This window comes from Seriola lalandi, unplaced genomic scaffold (assembly GCF_002814215.2).
Source record: "Seriola lalandi dorsalis isolate HSWRI2012SDOR001 ecotype SW California unplaced genomic scaffold, Sedor1 jcf7180002054901, whole genome shotgun sequence".
Taxonomy (NCBI): Eukaryota; Metazoa; Chordata; class Actinopteri; order Carangiformes; family Carangidae; genus Seriola; species Seriola lalandi.
In genome coordinates, this window is record NW_019525453.1 from 2,249,205 (window position 1) to 2,264,067 (window position 14,863).

Sequence of the window (14,863 nt, forward strand, 5' to 3'; positions counted from 1 at the left end):
AGAATACGACAGAGGAGGAAATCTGTTTGAACACCTGCCACATACAGCTACCTCAAGTCTTCAGGAATATATTTCCTCACTGTGGAAGTCATGTGAAGCCTGCTGATGATGTTACTACTTACTTTATACACCCACTCCGTCTTCTATCAGACCACTAATTCCCCAGGACATTTTTCGCGCTATTTACATCAAATTTCATATACAGCAGTAGTAATGCTGAGTGACGTTGAGGTCACGCCCTCCTTTTATAGACCGATTCCAATGTTTTTAGGCTCAGTGTGTTTAAATTTAACTACTTTTAGGTTAATATTTATTTAAAGGATCCAGTATTTTTCCACCAGATTTTATGTCAGAATTTGAACCTTTATGCAACAGATAACAATGATAAGAAAAGAAAAATCCAAATAATACAAACAAATGGAGACTTCTTTGTGGTGTCTGCTCAAAATCTTCTGAAAGGAGTTTAGTGGTGCGTTGGGTATAGGCTATTAGTATTTCTAAACTGTGTTTTACCGTCTTGGATGTTACAGATGTAATTCCATTCACCCACATTATTATAGAATTTAGTAACACAATCTCACCATATCACGATAGGCTACCAATGAGAGCAGATTACCAGTTTATGGCACATAATAGAAATAGAAATTAAAAAATAAAAAATTACAAATCAACACATAACCATAAACTGTAGACTGTCCACCATGAGGTTTTTGCCTAAGCTATCAAATGAAGATATGGTCTTTATTAAGAACTGTAATAAGTTTCTCCCAGTCACACTCTGTTAGAACTCTGGGCACTTTAAAGCCCCGCCCCCTCGGAAGCTGACCAATCAGAGCCCAGTGTGCTCTGCCCGCCAACGTTTTGCTTTCTTCCGCAACCGTAAACAAACGGTTGTGGCTTTTACAATGGAGTAAGTTCTGCCTTATCAGTTCGAACCAGATTCCGATCTTGAACAAGAATGATAGACCCGATCCACGATCCTTTGCAAGCTACTATTAGGAAAATAAGCATAGGCTTACCCACCGCCAGCCAGTCGGAAGGAGGGAATGGTGGTGTGGAGAGAAGTGATGCCAGTAAAGTACCAAAGGAATACAGTTGTAAATAATCAAGGAATGGACATACAACCGACCGTTTTTAAGGTAGGGAACCGCCACCGTCTTGCTGGTTTGCAATGCTGGTACATCGGAATGAATTGTACTGTTGTGCTCATAGTTATTGCAAATGAACTGAATGGTTACATTGTGGACTATAACATGTCAACACTAAACATCTGGTCATCGGCGACCCGTTAAACATCACAAATCCTATAATAATTTTGCCCTGACAGAGGTAGGCTACTCCCTTTGGTGTGTACTTTGAGCCCTGCAACTGAGATCAGTTACATGCACAAAAAGCTGTAATTCATAATATAGGAAAGGGAAACCTGGAAAAGCATAATAGGTCCTATTTTAACTAATATTTTGACCTTTGAACAGGTGCAATATTTTGCCTAGGGTGTTTCTCCATACTCTTCCACTAGTTTTGTTTTCTAAAATATCAAATTCTGAATGGCTTATGTGAGTTAGAGGCTAGCTTAAATGTGCTAGCTCATGCATTTGACTTGCTAGCTGCCAAGATAGATACCATGACAACACTAGTCATAGGCAGAATGGTTTGGCCATCTTTTCTCATGTTGCTCTTTTTCAGACCCTTTATTTGTAGCTAAGAAATGCATTTATTTTACATTTAGCCTCATGTGCCCAATTTTTTGTCGTGTTTGTGATTCTGCACATTGGATTCAAGTGACCTTTCCTGAGCCTGTCAGTTTGTATTTTGTAGTTGAAACTGAGCTAATTTATTTCTCCATTTTGGTTCCTGTTTGACTTATTTTGCTGTTGAAACTGAGCTTATATGTCTTTCATGCTCCTCATTTTGAATAGGGGGGTGCTCTTGTGCTGCTGTTCCTCTGCTACTAAGTGAATATAGGCCACTCTTCTGTTCCCACGTCTTCTGTTCCCACATTTTCCCAAAGTTCCTTCTTTTCCTCCCTGACGTTGCTCGCGCTGCTCGCTCTCACTGTGACCAATAACAGCCCCGAGGAGGCATCGCTTTAATACCCTGTAAATGACAACTAATGAAGATGGTATTTCCCCTCATTACTTTGTGTCATTTAGGGGGCAGGGCTGTCGGTGGCGCTTGGTTGATGCAAACACGTGCCACTTTTATTTTACTCAGCTATATATTCACAGTTAGAAAATCTAAGTGTTCTTCATCTTTTTTCCCTCTCCTCAGCACCTTCAGCGGTCAGGGATGAGCACTCTCCTCTTATGGCTGTATCAAGCGCACGCTCAATTAGCATCGCATGGTAGGTGAGAACCATTTTGAAAACATTTCTCATTACACCTTATCGCTAGGGCACAGAGGGGGGCAACATGAAGCAAATTAGAGGGGTGAGCAAACCACGGAGGGAGGACTGGAAACATCAAAGTGTTCCTGCTCTGTTTAAATTGAGTGATCTCGTGTGAAAGATCCCCACTACATAAAGATTAACCCCATCCACCCCCCCACCCCCCCGCACACCCCCACAAATCACACATACACAGCTAATATCACACACCCACATACCCTTGAATTCATGTGTCAAGGGTTAATAACTATGAGGATGAGGACACTGGGGGGTTCGTGTGTGTTGTTCCTGCATATGAATGTGTGCGTGCATATAGAATGTGTATATGCTTGTATGCATGTGTGGATGCTTGTGTGTATAACTGGGGGGGTGGGGGGGAGCTGACTGCACACAAGCAGGGAGGAAGAGATCACACAGCAAGTGCGAGAGAGGCTCAGTTTCATCTCAGACCGACGGACTGACATGTTACAAATCCCAGCAGCAGCAGCACTGAACAGACCTGCCAGCACTCAGGAAAACACTGACACACACACACACACACACACACACACACACACACACACACATAGGCAGTCTGTGTGAGAGTTGATGTGTTGCCTGTTTTCCTCCAGTTTCATCATGTCCTTTAGCTAAATGCAAATTTTGGTCCTTTTCATTTCATTGTAAAATGTGAGAGCTGAGGTTGTGGTATCTGTATGTGTATGTTTGTGTTTATGAGTCTTTCAGTGTGTGCATATAGGTGTGTCTTTCCATCCGTTTGTGCCTGTTGTCTTCGGTATGTGAAAAACTGTGTGTGCCTTCTGTGTCTTCCCCAAGTTGTCTTTCACTCTGTGTGTGTGTGTCTGCTCAATCCCGCCCGGTGGATTAGTGACGTTGGTGGAGCTCACCCTCTCCCTCTGATAAGGGCACGCGCTGCTGCCTCCCGCTCTCTGCTCCCCGCGCTCAATTTCAGATAGTGCTAATGGAATCTGTCCCGCGCGATTGTAATGCAAGCGAGACTCATTTTCCATGGAGCTTGGAGCTGTCAGCTTGGCAGGACTGTGGGGGGGGTGGGGAGCAGGAGGGGAGAGCCAACGAAGAGAGCGTTGATGGGGGGACGAGGAAGGAGAGGATGATGATGAGGAGGGTGTGTGTGTGTGTGTGTGTGTGTGTGTGTGTGTGTGTATGCGTGTCTGACATGTGTTATGGTAGGCCTCCTCCCTCTTGTCAGGGAGCTGTAGTGTAGCTTCCCACACATTGCCCATCATGCTCGTACCTACACACACACACACACACACACACACACACACACACACACACACACACACACACACACACACACACATTTCCAGGTTAACATATGGTAAACTTTATTCATGACATTGGAAATATCAGTTTGAATTCCTATCAAAAGTTCAACTTACTTGTTTTTGTTAAGCTTTACCCACATTTTGTGGCCTTCATCAGCAGATGGAGTTTGCTCGGTTGTCCATAGGGCAAAAAAGCTCTGGAGGGGCAATATATTAGTTGTCGTTACATAATCATTATTTCGGCAACAAACTCACCAATACAACAGGCTTTTTTCACATCTGAAATTTTGTTACCAATGATATTAACAATGGCTCAGTGTTATTCAAGTGTCCCAGTAAGTCCTGACAGTGTGACTTTGAGGCAGCATGAACAACACCAGGACCCTGAAACTGAAGCAGCTAAATGAAAGTCAGCCATCATTGATTTTGTTGTGTACACCTGCGTATTTTTTCTACTGGGGGCCGAGCCTTCAGCTTTAAAACCGTCACAACTGGCTTTGTTGGTCAGATGAAGTTCGTACTGTAAAAAGCAGGTCGTAATCTGACGTTTTGGTGAATAATTATGAATGTCAGTGTGGATTGTTTCAGTTTGTTTTTAAAACATGCCAACATTTCTACATATTAATTGAGACAATTGCCACCAGAATTATAGACATTACAAAATGAATAACTTATTGCATTATATGCAAAAATGTTGACATGTTCAACATTTTCATTACTTAATTGAAAGGTCATTACTTGACTTGCTTAATGACAGTTATTACATTAGTGTCTCAGTGTATTGTTAGATTCATTTTCGAGGCCTAATGTTTTTTGGATAAACCTCTGAGGTTTGAGTCCCCTACAAACAGAATCCTCTGCCCTGATTTATGACTTTTTCTAAGACCAGATGAGTTTGAACCTGTGTGTCACTTTTGTACATGTGAATGTGAGTTAGGAACCAGTTGCGTTGTAAGCATCTGCCTGCAGGTGGCAGTGTTTGCATGTTGAACAGTGTAAGAGCATAGCTGCTGACCACTGACCAGTTCTCCTCTGTGGACTTCCTCCTGCTCTCCACTTTGTTCCATTCTTGCTTCTGGACCCATCTGATCATCTACTATATTTTCTCCTCTTATTCCTCTTGGGTATTTATGTTCATTGCCTACTTAAAACTATTTGTTCTCAGAAACCCATCCACAGCTCTTTTCACACAGCTCTGCTCTTAAGGAGTCATGTTGAAGTCATTTTTCATTTTGTGAGCACCAACTCAACAGATTCCTGAAATTAATTTCTAGTAATAATTTTTGGCATAAACAGTGTATTTGCTGATGAATTAAATGAGAAATTCAGTCCATTCCAGCCACACACAGGGCCAGGGAGTTCAGTAAGATCAGGCCATACGTGTCACTATGTGATGTTCATTCTCTTCCTGTCCCAATCTCTGCTCATTCACTGCTGTTCAGTTCAGCAAGGGGAAGGGAAGGAAATACCAATTTGGCAGCGTTACAGGGATTACAGTGGTTGTGGGCATCTTTAATCTGGGACAGACTGTGGCATTTGTCTGCACTTAAAACTGTCATCAGCCCTGCCCTGTCTCTCGGCCTGTCACCCTGTTAGAAAAAACACGAAACACGGCTGGAGCTGATTAGACTCTTTAAAATAAATAAATAAAATAAATAAACAGCAACCTAAATCTCACAGCCAGGGCTTTACGCAGCCTGAGCCCCCATTACTGGTACTCTACCCCCTGGGAAGAGTTTAGCGTCAACAGACCCTCCTTCTGCAGGGGTGGAGGAGGGTCTCCATCACTGACAGTAGATGACTGTCTATACCACATCAGGGAGTTTAGTATTCTGATAGAAAAACCAATAATGCGCAGAGAAGTTCATTAAGGGTCAGACCCGCAAGTGAAGAGCAAACAACCTTTAATGGACTCAAATCCAACATCATTCGTTGTGCGTGAGCGGACACATATGCTTTTGCAAACACACACACAAACAGTGTCACACACATGCAAAAGAGCATATGCTTAATCACCACTGGAGTTTCCCAGGAAATAAAAAAGCCGCGGTGGATTAAATCCTTCGAGCTGAACATTAGAGAAGTGCAGAGTTCAGCTCTTGCAGAAAAAAGGCAAATCATTATCTTCCAGAGAGAGAGAGAGAAAGAGGAAGAATCAGAGGTTGACGGCGGCAGACTGTGATACTGAGGAAGAAAGGCGTCACGTTGCGAGGAAGACAGACTGATAAAAGAGCGAAGCCATCAGCGGCGGAAGAGAGAAAGGGCCCCACAAATTGGCAAAGGGAAATCAGGGTCTCTCTGCTTTGCATTTCATTTACATGGCTGGCCATATCGACCAATCGGATTGGGAGCGGAGCCCGTGGCTTAGGAAGGCGAATAAAGACTCCAAATGCCTTCACTGCTCTCATCCCTCTCTCTCATAATACCCTGTCTGCCCTTCTTTTCTCTCTCTCCCTCTCTTTTCTCCCCTCGCTGTCATAATACCCTTTCTCTCCCCATTCTCTCCTCTCTGGCGTGGTAGTATAAGTAGACCCTGTCCGATGTGATAGTGGGATGAGGAGAGGGAGAGGAGGGGGAGGACGAGAGGTGAGGAGGAGGGGTGCCACCCACTCAAACTTGGAAGAGCAAGAGCATGTGTGTGTGCGTGTGTGTGTGTGTGTTTGCATTTGTGGGTGTTTATGGGGGCATGTGCACACGTTTCGTGTTTGTTGTTTTAACACATAAACCCGACACAAACAGAAGCAGCGTCAGCCGATGTGTTTTGTTGTTTTTGTTGTAGTTGTTTGGGAAGCGGGGATCCTGCGGCGCTCACCTGCATGACACACACAACGTAACACCAGCAGAACATTTTGTTAACCTGACAAATCCACTGACACAGAGTACATGCAAACATACACCAACAGAAGACATAATACATGCTAATTAATTTAGAAATGCTCTATAATTAATGAGAATTATATAATGTAATTACATACTACACATTACATAGATGATAATTAACACTGATCACTATCATGTGACATTTTTGACATACAATTGATGGTGCATTTCGTCAGTGGAATGTATTAGCACACACACACACACACACACACACACACACACACACACACACGCGCAATGATAGACTTCCCCTTGGTTCCCCATGAATTCATTAGAATAATGGCATGTAGACACACATCAGAAAAACCCATGAATGACCCCAGGCATTTCTCACAGTAGACATGCAACCACTTAACGCTTAAGCACACTCACTCTCTCACTCACACACACACACACACACACACACACACACACACACACACACGCACAGTACTTCAGGGTATAATTTTGTGCCATATTAGGAGTCTAATAGTTTACCTTCCATCCATGCAAGAGAGGCCTCCATCTGCGAGTCAATTGAAAGTTTTGGAGAAAGCGGTGGAGGATGAGAGAGGAACTTATTCCCTTCTGTCATAGATAATAACTATATCCACCACATTAGTGCAGCATATTTAGATGTTCCTTTTGTGCAGTGGTGGAACAAGTATTGTGATCTTTTACTGTAGATGAAGCAGCAATACCTCAATGTAAAAATACTCCATAACAAGAAAAAATCTTGTCGTCCTAATTTTACTTGAATAAACCATGTGAGAGTGTTATATTACATCCTCATTGGTCTTTGAGGTTCATATTAATGCTCATTCAGAAGAAGATCTGTGCTACATCCTTGATGCATTTGGGGAAATCTGGCCCTGAAGTGTCTAAGGAAGACACATGTTTTCCATCAGTCCCCACCAACAATTCACAAAACACATGGATCACTTTCCCTACGCAGCCTCCTCACCTTCAGAGCTGACATCAACAAAGAAATACAGCAGCTTATCAGCTGTACCAGTGGATCCTTTGTAAAACACAGGAGTTTTTGCAAACCAAGACACACAAGTGACGACCAGCGTGTTTGTTTACAAGACAGGTGTTCGCCACATCGTTTGGTGGTTTTGCTGATTGGAGCAGAAACCTGTTCTGTCTAGAGTAAAGACATCAGAGCCCTGGGGTCCTACCGCTAGAGACGTATCCAAAGAAATCTGGAGCATCATCTGGAAACACAAACAGAAATAACAGTTTGCTAGAGCAAGGATCGTACTGCCACCGGTATCATTTAACACCGAGTCAGTAAGAATACTGGACTCACGTTTGCCAACACAGATCCTTATATACGTATGAGGGTGATCTCTTTTCCACATCAACTTAGATTAGACAGTTTTTTTTTTTAAATCTTGGATTTGTACAAAACTGGTTTCCTAAAAAATTCAGCTAATTTAAAGAAGGACGTAGTTCACTGAGAAACACTATTTTCTAGTCCTAGCTGCTAAAGACTCATTGCCTTGCATTTCAGTATCTGAAGGTTGGAAGTGTATCATCATCGTCGTCATCATCATCAGAGCATGACAGAAAAAATGAGTTATCTAACTCAGATTCATCACTGTCACTTCCCTCCATGCTGAGATTAATCTGTGGTAACACCTCACTTGTCATTATCTTTCATCACCTACATCATCCTCATTATCCTTTTCCCTGTCCAAACACACACACACACACACACACACACACACACACACACACACACACAGTGAGTACCCCTCATTGCCGTTAATCATCAATAACAATACCTTATTTGTCAGGGAGGAATGTTTACAATGGGATGGCCCCCCCTTGGCGTGTGAGCCCCTCCCCCGACACCACAGTGTTTCAGTGTACCACCAATTACTGAGCGCAAACTGAATGAGGTCATAACGGGATGGGGTCATTAGCAAAACAAACCCACCGACCCCGTGGGGCAAAAGGAGGCGAGGAAACAGGGGGATCTCCTCCAGAAGATCTCCCCCAAACATCCCACCACCACTGAATTTACAGGCACAAGCCGAAAGGAGCCCCCCCTCCCCCACGTGCTCTTCACCACCATCCAACAGTGTAAGACGGTCAAACTTGGAAAATGTCCTTGAGCACTCAGAGCTTTGTAGTTCATTTTTTGGCTGTACATCAGGATCTTGGCATCCGTTTACATCACCTTACTGTAATGTCTGTGATAGGTTTAGTTCAGTCATGTCATTAAAATATATTTAGATGACACTGAAGCTGTGAATTACATCATGCATACAAAAACAAGTGTTACACTGATGACTACTAAATTTACATGCAAGCAACTGATGGCTACTCTCAAGCCGTTAGATGATGTTTGTAGTATTGCTTTTCCTGTACTTCATCGCTACTGACATTTTTCATTCATGTCCCTGCTCGTATGTGAAAAATTACTTGCCAAATTTAAAAAGCTTAAATTACGCTAATAGCTAGCATCCTCCATAAGCCATGAAACTACAACCTGTGCTTGAAGCTAATTTGAAAATAACAAATCAACAGTAGCTTCCATTTCATGGATTCAAATCAATGTTGCGTAACTTGTTCGTAAGAAGCTTTTTTTTTCATTTTTTGTTGCTCAATCTACATCTAGTTTATCGTTTATTATTATGTTTATTTATTTTTCAGTATATATCCATTGCCTTTTTTGATTGGATTTTTAAAACAGCAATTCATGAATTTCTTTTGTGGGGCAAGCGGGGCAAGAAAAGTACGGTTGAAGTTGATGCCGCAGAGGCTGAAATATCCAATACCATGGAAGAAGAGTTTTACAGGCTGCATATTGCTGGTGAATTGGCTCAGACATGTAGTGATAATATGGTTAGTTTGCAAATGTGATATTGTCAATCTGATGTGTAGATTAAGGCCTTTTTTGAGTTTTTAGTTGACCCTTTCTGTAGTAACTTAGAGCATGAGACCTTCAATAACACCTAAGAGCTGACAATAGTTGTTTGTGTTGATGTTGTCCATGCTGTTCTTGTTAATGGTGACGTTGTTTTGTGGGCGCTTCATGGTCAGGGTCGCCTGTTGGTTTCTCCGTTCTGACGTCACTATGTTTTTATGGTTGAAAAGTAGGACAGCGGACCTGTTATGGGTCACCGTGGAGCAGGCACGGCAAAACACCTCCCTGGGCAGCACACACACAAACACACACACTCGTTAAACCCACTGAAACAATAAGTGCCGTCTATGGTGCCATAAGAATCATAAAAGTCGATAACAGATATATAAGAATAATAAAAGTCAAACAAACTGCCCATCAGTCATTCAGGACTGCAACTGTGCCACCTGCACCTAAAAGCGTCTGTCAACATGAACATACATGTCATCTGCCATATCATGCATTGCGTCTGAAGCCATTATTTCCCAAACTATGAAAATATTGAAGATGCTAAAAGCGATTAGCGATGAGGCTGTCCAGTGCGTGTGTGTGTGTGTTATGTCCTTTGTTGGCCAAGGGCATATTTGTGTTTGTGTATCTCCATTGTGACGCGTGTAATCCGCATGCTCTCTAATCCCAGAGCAGGTGGCCAGGCGTGTGGCGGCTGTGGGGGTGCAGAGAGGGCACACTCTTCCTGCTCCCTTAAACACGCTCACACACACACACACACACTCACACACTCACACACATATTATTGATCCACAGACCCATAAACACATCCATGCTTGCTCCACATTTTGTGCTTTATATTATCGCAGGGGAGAGGAAACACTGATAGACACTCGCCTGCACCCAGTCACCCACACCTAATGCCCACAAATACACACAAGCACTCATGGCCTGGTGCAGGACCTGTGACTGGGGAAGGATCTCAGCAGAGAAGCACGTGCCAGCATTTCCAGTCCACCCCTCCCCAGCCACCACCTCCCTCCATGTGTCCGCAACAGACACGCTCGCCTCCAGGAGCTCACTGCTGCCCTTAACAGGTGGGCCGAGCCGAGGCGGGGCACGGAGAGAGGCATCTGTCAACAAACTCTGCATCCATCCTCCTCTCCTGCACTACCTCTCCATCTGCCCAGAGAGAGGCAGAGTGAGGAGGAAGGTTAGTAACGCAGTGGAAATTAGGAGACGGTCGTCATGAGGCCTCTCCTGAAGCCCAGCGGTTGTATTCCTCTCTGTGGCTCGTGTCCCACTTCTCTCTAATTGTAGTAGAGGTGAACTCGCATGTGGTTTCATAAGGTTTTCTGCACTGTACCGTTGAATTGACAAGCAACGGGAGGCCCCCTTGACCTTTGGCCTTTGCATTGTAACAGCAGTACAGGAGAGGTTTGGCAGTTGAGGTCTCTGCGTGTCCACATAGCGAGCTGTTGGCACTGATGTGACCTTATTTAGATTTGCTATTTGCTATGAGTTTGTATATTTGTCAGAGAAGTAATTGCTTTTTGATTTGGAGCTTTGTTGTTTGTGTTTGAGTTTGCAGAAATTGATTAATAATTAAAACAATAGTTTTCCTGATGATCATCAGCATGAGCTCCATGACAACTGAATCAATCATTTGCTGAGGAAGACTGTGAGATGCTGATGAAAGCTTTCGAAAAAAGCGAATAAGTGGACCTTGAGTCAAGATTTTTGTTTGTGGCCAATATCTTTTTCTAATCATAGAGAACAGCAACCTCGGTCAGTTAAATTTATGTAATTTGCAGTGTATTACAATGGTGACACATTGTTACAGTGGATATTTCCAAATGTCTGTGGAAACATCTGAGATAAATCCTGCTGTAATGCAGTTATTTAATGTCCATGTATGTGCTGATTATTATATTTATATTTGTCGCTATTTTAGCTGTTTACATGACAAACATGACATTACAATACAATGTTAAAATTAGGTTTTGCTCACTGTTTTGTTTAGATAGTGTAATAAAACTGTTTTTTTTTTACGTATATAAATAATAAACTTTCATATTTGGATGAATAATTAGAAATATGAACAGATTCACAGTCTGTAGTGCTCCTTGTTCCCAATTTCAAGACAGCCTACCAATAACAGACAGCCTCCGATCGATCACTTTGGATCAAACTTTGCTGAATAAACTGACAGCCATCCACTGTGGAGGTGTGAAAGTGATTTTATTGTGATTTTATAGTTTCTGTGACGCCTGCCTCCTCAACGACACTTATGTGCTCCATATAGGAGCTTCTTCGACAAAGCTCCCTGCAATCATCTGTTTGCGTCAAATGCTTTTAGTTTCAGCTTATGGATGTAAATTTGGCCATTAAATGCATGTAATCTGTTCCTCTTATAAGTAGATTTATGATTTTTTTTCCCCCTGCTAATGGTCTGTTCTCATAAGGGCAGGAGTGCTTTGTTGGCTGGATGTCCACTGTTGACATAATCCAGGGTTGTAAGGTCCTGAAGCTAAATGGATGTTAAAAAAAAAAAAAAAAAAAGGAAGAAGAAAGAAACATTAACTAGGCATTAACTTTATAAAAATGTAAAGCATTAATTCTCTAATGGCATTTCATTTTTTTTTTTTACATATGCCAGATTTTCTTTAAACCTGTAATCAGCTTTCTGCTCTATGTCTGTGTGCGTACATCATATGTCTGCTGTATTCCATCGAATAACAATATCTCAGCATTATTGATGTTTTGGCTCACAGCTTCACCACCAGCCATATGGTGGAGACACCCAGCTCAAATCCTATATTATAGGAAATATTCAAGGGTCATTTAGTGAAATATTTCACTAGTGTTGTCTTTATGAGGTTTGCATAGATTCATAACAGGCTCAAGTCTGGAAATCAGTTAATTGTACCAAACTGAGTTATCACTGGGTGAGATTAATGTACATATTATGAACGAGGCCTGTGCTCATCGTGGTTTCCTTTGCCTGCAGGATTCAAAAAGATGACAAAGAAAAATCAAACAGTACCAGGTCTGTCACAGGACTCTGGGAAATTAAAAACATGCAGTGTGCCATGTTTTCAACACAAAAATAGCATCAACAGAAGGTGAAAGCGGTTATTATTATTGAAGCAGCACTCAGGAGGTCCAGCATTTTCTGCTGTATTTCCCTCATAATTGGAAGGAAGCCAAATAAATAAACATACTTCACAGCCCCATGATCCCAATTCCTTCCACAATGGCACCAAACTCTCCCTGGGCACCTGACAACATGTAGTAGAGTGAATAGTAGAACAACGCCGTCAAACAGTCTATTATTCTTGATATACTCACGATTAACAACAATTTGACCGGCTGCATACATTATCACTAATGTTCTGTTTATTCATAAAGAACAAGAAATTACCTCTTCAAAAATGTATATAAAAATATATAATGATGAATAAAATTACAATAAATTACACTTTAAATCCATTTTATACTAGATTATACTTCTACGCCACCACATTTCAAAGGGAAATATTGTACTTTTTATTCCATCACATTTATCTGACAGCTAGGTACTGCCTACTTTTACATTACTCATTTAAATACACGAGTTTCCATTTAAACATATATTTAGTTATACAATAAATATGTGTGTAAATTACCTTTTTTAGCTTGAGACCCCTCACAATGAAGCAGCATTTAGCCGGGGCCCCTCATCGCATTTCAAATGTCTATGAGAGTTAGTTCTACTATGTTGCTTTATTTAAATGATTGTCAGCGGCTCAAAGATGTAAAATTATCCAATCTTTCACACAAAAGAAAAAATTCAGTTCAAAGTCCCAAAAACAAATTTGTGCAGGAGAACTAAAGAAGTCAAAACTAGCTCCATGTCGACCAGTTATGGCAGTAAAATGCTGTTTATACATCGATGCAACAGTATTAACAAACTAATAGGGCCTAAGTACTTCCTCCACCACTGCTGAGCTTTTTCAACCAAAACAACAGCAACATTTACGATTCAGAGCTCTGCTTCACTCTGAACTTCAGGCTTCTTTAAGAAACTATCTCCACGTCTAACAGCGTTTTCTACATTAGAGCTGAATGAGTTTTCTGTGAGCATTTGCACCAGAATAACGTAGGTGTAAATGAAAGCTAATTGTAAAGTTAACCTCTAGTCTAGTGTTTGGAGCAATTAAAAGAACATTTTGCGTTGCTTTAAATCCCATAAAAACGTCACATTGCAACATTTAGTGTGCACATCTGATAGAACTGAGTTTAATCTCATCAAATTGTGTAATCCTCGAGATGAAATCACTCTAAACATTACATGGCTTAACACGGATACAGAGGGTCATGAAACGTTCCTCAACCGCCAGTCTGACAGGAGTACAGAAACGCTATTGTTTCATTCATTTAAATGAGATTCCATGACTTGTTGTTGAAGATGAATTATGTATGTGTTGCTGTGTTGATATGTGATAGACAAGGTCTCTCTGGGAATGTAGGACACATACTTATGCATAACAATAGTCTTCAGTTATATTCTCACCAACAAATTGGCCGTTTATCTCCAATGCTCTTTTCTTTATGAAAGAAAATCTCTTCGGTTTATCTTGTGCTTATCTTTCATGCAGCTGCTGTAGAGAAATCAGGTCCATATCCCACTTTACCAAATGGCAGTTATACTGTATTCAAATGTGGATGAGTGTTGCCCTGTTGCCCCACTACTGCCACTAATTCTTTATTCTTGAAAAAAAGAAGTCATATGCCTGTCAGTGACATGGTGCAGCTGATAATAGCATAACCTAGTTAAATTAACCCTGATAGGCTTGTTTGAATCATGAATTCTTAAATAAACATCTGTTGATGTTTTGTGTCATGCCTTTCGTTTTTCCAGACATTAATTGACATATTGGTCTGTTCCCAATAGGCCTGTTGTATTGGTCTGACTGGGGAAAAATAGCACTATTCATTAATGTTCTGGTCAACTTAAGCTGACTACAAAAAGAGCGGTAAGAACAGGATGCTGGGTATGTTTTTTTGTTGTTTTTGTTGGTACCAGGCCATTCTGAAATAATTTCACGTGGATTTTGGTGGCTTCAGATGCGTAACAAGCTTTTATGCTTTTATTGAATTTCTATTTGACAGAAATGTTAAGAGGTGTAAGATACTGGCAGTAAAAAATGTGGATGATTACTTGATAGATAGATAGATAGATAGATAGATAGATAGATAGATAGATAGATAGATAGATAGATAGATAGACTCACTCAACTTTTATATGAATTGATTTATATCTAGTGTATTAATCCCAGTGGAAAAGTGCAATGTTTCAACAGTCAAATAGATAGGAGGAATGGAGAAGCAAAACACTATATTAAAAAAATCATAATAAACAGTAGAATAAAAGAAACTGTAAATAAATTGTAATAGAGACTGACCTACAAGTCGGACCTT